Genomic DNA, 6,000 nt, shown 5'->3' on the forward strand with positions numbered 1-6,000 from the left:
TAAATTCTTATACGTAAGTAATAACATACACTATTATAATCTCACAACCGCTGCCATCACCATTGCCGCCGCCACTACCATTAACATTATCACTATTGTCGTTGCCGCATCCACCGCCGCTATGACCACCACAACCACCAGCATCCAACACCCTTCCGTCACCACCACAACCACCTTGATTACCGTTGTCATTGTTACTACAGGCACTGTAATACTCCGACTTTTATTACTTAAATCCATTATGAACCTTTATTAAAATCCCTTTCTCCATAATATAAATGCGGACGTAGAAAATAAAAGAATAGCAATACATAATCCCCTTCTTATATGAACATGACGATATGTTGATACAATCACTTACAATACCCTTAGGCTTACATTGAAGAAGAATAAACAAAAAGGGATTAACCCTATATACATAATAATGGCATTCCGCCTAACAATTAATGGGCCCTGAGGCCTGCATGTAAGGTGACTTCAAGTCCAGAAACAATTCTTCTAGTCTTGTACCTGAAAAGTTTCAACAATGTGGGATGAATATATATAGTCCAGTAGAAATTCCAATGATCCTAAACAATAACACCATATGTGTGACGACCCCGACCTCCGTACTATTATAATATATTGTTTTAATAAGCTTAATTGCACGATTGTGTGTTAATTATGTGATTACATGCTTAATTTTGTAGTTATTTGTTATTACATGGAATATCTGTTCACTTATCGACTTAGAATCATAAATTGAAAGCCTAAACAGCTTCAGAAGCCAAAATTGACTAGCCCAATATGCTAATTAGAATACTTAGAATTTTATGACAACTTTCGTCAAAATTTGATTCGGACCAAAATAATTGGAATCAATTAAAATTGAATAGGATTAATTATCCATAAATCACACCCTATATAAGGCCCTAATTAAGTCTTGAGCTCATATATATACACACACTTGGCTGAGATTTTAAGAGAGTAGAAGAGTAAACTCAACACTTAGAGAGAGAGAGAAGAGAATTGTGAAGGAATTGAAGGAGAATTGGAGAATTAAGCTACAAGACACTTGAATTCAAGCTTTAGGTATGATCTTCAATCCTAATCCTTGTAAATAAAATATGTAGAAGTTGAATACATCTAAGTTTTGACTTTATTTGCATGGAATTATACATTAGAGGCATGAATTAGCTTGAATTGGAAGAATTGTGTTGAACTATGTACATGCATGCATAAATTGAGTTTAGAATTCTTGAAATTCTTACATGCATGGCACTTTTACACCTCAACTTGAAGAGTCCTTCATGTTTTCATACCTCTCATATTAATTGATCAAGTTTTGAAGACATATAGACTCAATTTGAGTCAAACAAGGTTTATAACTTGAAGTTAAAGTTTTTGGTTTGAGAATTTACCATGATTTTGAGCAATTGGTTTCAAATTAACTATGTTTCCATATTTTATAATGTTTTCCATGTTTTTGTACCAACCATGAAAAGTTTGAGCTTCAAAAACAATTCTGGAAATTCCAGAATTTGACCTGCCCGTGAGCGAGGAAAGTGTCGCTCGGGCGTAAAAATCGAGCTCCCAGAAGTTTTACAGAGAATTGCACGGTGGCTCGTATAGCAATCCCGGTTTTTCCTCCGTTGGCTATTGTATTCCAGACTCGGTTCCGTGAATGTCTGTTGTTGTATATGTTGCATTTCCGTCCTTTAATTCTTTGTATTTGAGTTTTAGGATGTGTTGGGTAGGTTTGTAACAGGTTGGGAGTGTTTTGAAACAAGTGGTTGCTGCCTAGTTTTTGGTGTCTTCGCTCGAGCGAGCTCTGTGTTTTAGTTCCTTCGCTCGAGCGAGATTTGAGTGGTGTGTCTGTTGGCTTGAGCGAGCATTCTTGCGCTCGAGCGTGCGTCTGCGTCTAAGTTTGGACCTGAAGGTTGTGTTTCTTGGCTCGAGCGAGCTTTCCTTCGCTCGAGCGAACGAGCGAGCGAGCGAGCTGTATGTTTTGGGTTTCTTTGCTCGAGCAAGGACTTCTGCGCTCGAGCGTGCTTCTGGGTTGCAGACCTGAAGCTTCGTGTTGTTGGCTCGAGTGAGGTTTTTTGCACTTGAGCGAGGTTTCTTTGTGTCTAGTCACTCGAGCGACCATTCCTTCGCTCAAGTGAGGGTCGATTATATCAGTTCGCAACAGCAGCTTCTTCCTCACTTTTTTGACTATCCTTTATCTTCAAACCCTAGATCCGGTTGCTCTCTCTCTCTACATACCTTCTCTCTACAAATACTCCATGTTCTAGGAGTCTTCTACCCTAATCCCTTTGTAAGAAAGGTAGAGCTTTGCGTGGGGTTCATTTTGATCTGAAAATCATTCGGTTTGGAGCATCTTGAGTTTTCTTCATCTTCTCCATTGGGTCTTTTCATTTGAGGTAGGGATAAACTACTCCATCTTATGAGTTTTGACATGACTTTTAGTCATTTTGATTAAATGGTGAGTTATGGAAATTTTGGGAAGTTAGAGTTTGTTTTGAAATTATATAAAAAGGGGGTTTTCAATTGTTAAACTCCATGTGTATGTGAGACCTTGAAAAATGGAATTATTGTTGTCGAATAGATGAAAATGAGCCTTAGGGCCAAAGTTGGGAAAAAGGGGGAAAAGCCGTAATTTAATGTGATTAATTAATTTGTATAATTAATTTGGGAAAGTAATGTGAAATTGAGATGAAAATCAGGAAATTGGGAAGTTGTGAGATTGAATGGTGTAGTTGGATTAGTTAATCACTCATCTAAGAAATTGTTGATAATTTATCTGTTTGATGAATTTATTATCTATTTGGAAATAACTGCTTTGGGCTATCGGTGGAGGATAGTTTTGATTGTTGTAGATACTGTATGTTGATTAGGGAAAACTAAAACTAATCGAATGGTTAAGTCATTGAATATGACGGTTGAATTAACACATTGAATACGTGCCTGGATTGATCATTGTATATGATAAACTGTTTAAATATGTTGCATATGTATCTTGTTTGGGAGGAGATAGAGAATGTGCTCTCAAACCTGTTTGGGAGAAGATAGGGGATGGACTCCATTGATAACTAAGTTGGCCGGAGTGTCCAGGGTGAAAGTCCCAAAATCCCAATTGCGTTTGCATAACGTAGATGAATTGAAGTATTGAAATGCTAACAATATGAGTTGTAGTCTCATTCGAAATTGAAGTGTTGAAGTGTTAACGGTGTGAGTTGTAGTCTCACCTTGATTGATCATGATTGAAACATTGTTAATATGAGTTTTAGTCTCATTTTAAACTGGCTGGATAAACAGAGAACCATATCTATGAATTGGTTTGGATAATAAAACAAGAAAAAGGAATTGAAACATATTTGTAAATATGGATTGATTATGAAAGAGATGTACTTTTGTTTATATGAGTTAAAAATTTATCAAATGCTAATGTTTTAGTTATTGCTCATATTTGGTTTAGTGTATCTCTATTGGGCTTTGGCTCACCCTATATGAGACATCATTTTCAGGTTCAGGTGATATGCCACCTCTAAGGACGTAGCTTGGGTGGCTTAGAGGCTGAAAGATCTTTTTGTTGTTATCTTCTTGGTATTACATGTAAATTCAAGCCAAGGGCTTAATGTGTTTTGAGTTAGCACTCTCTTTTTGAAACTAAGTGTTGGTTTGGAAAGTTGTAAGCCCGTAGGACATTTACTTTTGTTGTCAGCATGTAATACTTTTGTAATGAATACTCTAATAAATGCAAATATACTTTATTCTCTTATGTTTATGGATGTCATGAATGTTGGGTTTATACGTATTATTTTGAGGGCGTTACAACTTGATATCAGAGCGTACCAGGTTTGAATACTTTGGATACGTGGGAAGTGGTTAGTACCACAATGGGTTTGTCTCGCTTGTTAGAGACTTATGTATGATGTTATGTGTTTATTTGATAACATGCTTATGTGACTATATGGGTAAGGAATTTAGTTTCTAGGATTTTGATTGGACCCTTGGGTTTCTGGGAGTCCTATTAGAAAAGCACTTGATCAATGCTGTTTCTAACAGGAACTCTAGCAACGCCACGGGACTGTCATTATCCGAAAATGAAATTCATAAGTGCTTAAGTGATTATGTGCTTACGTGGAATGAATTACTGTTGTCCAATGTATTAGGACACGAGTGAAATAGCTTCGGCACATTTGTGAATGTGCTAATGTCTTCGTTACCTTTATTAGGATGTCAGGACGAGGACGTGGTGGTAGGCGAGGTAGGCCTAGGAGGCAGGAGATGCCTATACCGGATGAGATTCCGGCGCAACATGAGGGTGTTGGTCAGGCCAATGTGGCTGAGCCAGTAGGTCAGGAGGCCATGGGCACCTTAGCCTGCGAGATGGCAGGAGCATTGAGGGAATCCATGGACATTCTCAAGGCTGAGAATCAAGTCCAGGCCCATGTTGCTGAGGTAGGGTCTTCTTTTCTAAAGAGGGAGTTTTTCTGGTCTAATCCGGATGAGTTTTTGGGGGATCCTAAAGAGCCACTTAAGGCTGATGAGTGGCTTGAGTAGATGACGAAGGCGTTTGAGATGCTTGGCATCGAAGACGGAGGCTTGAGGGTGACCTTGTCGTCCTTCCAGCTGAAGGGAGACGCGGGTCAGTGGTGGAAGTTTGTTCGGGGACATATTGGTGGGACTTGGGAGGCTTTCGTTGATGTCTTCCAGGAGAAGTTTTTGCCTCCCACTGTTAGGAAAAAGTTGAGGGATCAGTTCTGTCAGCTCAAGCAGCTGAATACACTAGTGGCCGAGTTTGAGGCCACATGTACCAGTTTATTGAGGTTTGCACCTGAGTTGGTGGCGTTTGAGGAATGCCGCTGTCTTGAGTTTGAGAAGAAATTGAGGACTAGACTCCAGTTTTGAGTGGCTGGGTCCATAACTAGGGACTATGGGCGCCTGGTGCAGGCTGCAGCCCATCTTGAGACTATTATGTAGGCGGATGATGAGAGGATGAGGGGCTCCAAGAGGAGTCAGGATGGCCAGGGGGATGGTAGGAGACAGAGGGGTTCTAACCCTTAGTAGTCCCAGGGTGCGTTTGCGAGATCTACCTTTCCAGTGCCGAGTTCAGGCTCTGGGAGAGGCAGTCAGGGAGACTTTACTTGTTACAAATGTGGTCAGCTGCTCCATAAGTCTCCAGCGTGCCTGCAGAAGGGAGGAGGACAGAGAGCAGCTTCATCTTCTGCTCGTTCTCAGAGCCAGAGTCAGAGCAGAGGCTAGCTGCTCTCTTGTTACCAGTGTGGTCAGGCAGGGCACCTGAAGAGGTTTTGCCCGCAGTTGAGTGGCACATCTGGTGCATCTGGTTCGAGGCAGACTCAGAGCCATCAGCTAGCTCAGTCAGTTCAGGCCTTGAGGGCCAATCAGGGAGCCTCTTCGGCTCAGTCGGTGCAACAGTCTTATGCTCCGAGAGGTGAGCAGGTAGATTAGAGACCTTCAGGGCGTGTGTATGCTGTTACTGCGTACGATCTTGTACCGGCTCCATCTATTGTGAGAAGTACCTTTTTGTTTTGTAACTCGGTTGCTAATGTGTTGATTGATATGGGTGCATCCCATTCCTTTATATCTACTGTATTTGCATCTGTTTTGGGGTTGGAGTTGGCTCAGTTAGCATCTCCTATTTGTGTTGTATCACCTGTTGGGGGTGAATTGATTTTGAAGCAAGGGTGTAGAGGCTGTGATATTGAGGTCGCCGATCGCCGACTTCCATTTTCTTTTGTAGTTATGGCCATGTCGAGTTTTGATGTGATTTTGGGTATGGACTGGTTATCGTCATACCGGGCTGTTATTGATTGTTACTGCCAGAGGGTTACTGTATGTACCTTGAGCGGGGATTGTTTTCATTTCTTAGGGGATCAGGTTGGTAGAGTTTTGCCACTGGTATATGATCTACGAGGGCGGAGTGAGCTTAGTTGTCTTCTCGCTAGCTGTATGAGTAGTGAGTGTGATAAGACTCAAACTGAGTTGCTCAGAGTG

This window comes from Camellia sinensis, chromosome 3 (assembly GCF_055761805.1).
Source record: "Camellia sinensis isolate YWXY chromosome 3, ASM5576180v1, whole genome shotgun sequence".
NCBI lineage: Eukaryota > Viridiplantae > Streptophyta > Magnoliopsida > Ericales > Theaceae > Camellia > Camellia sinensis.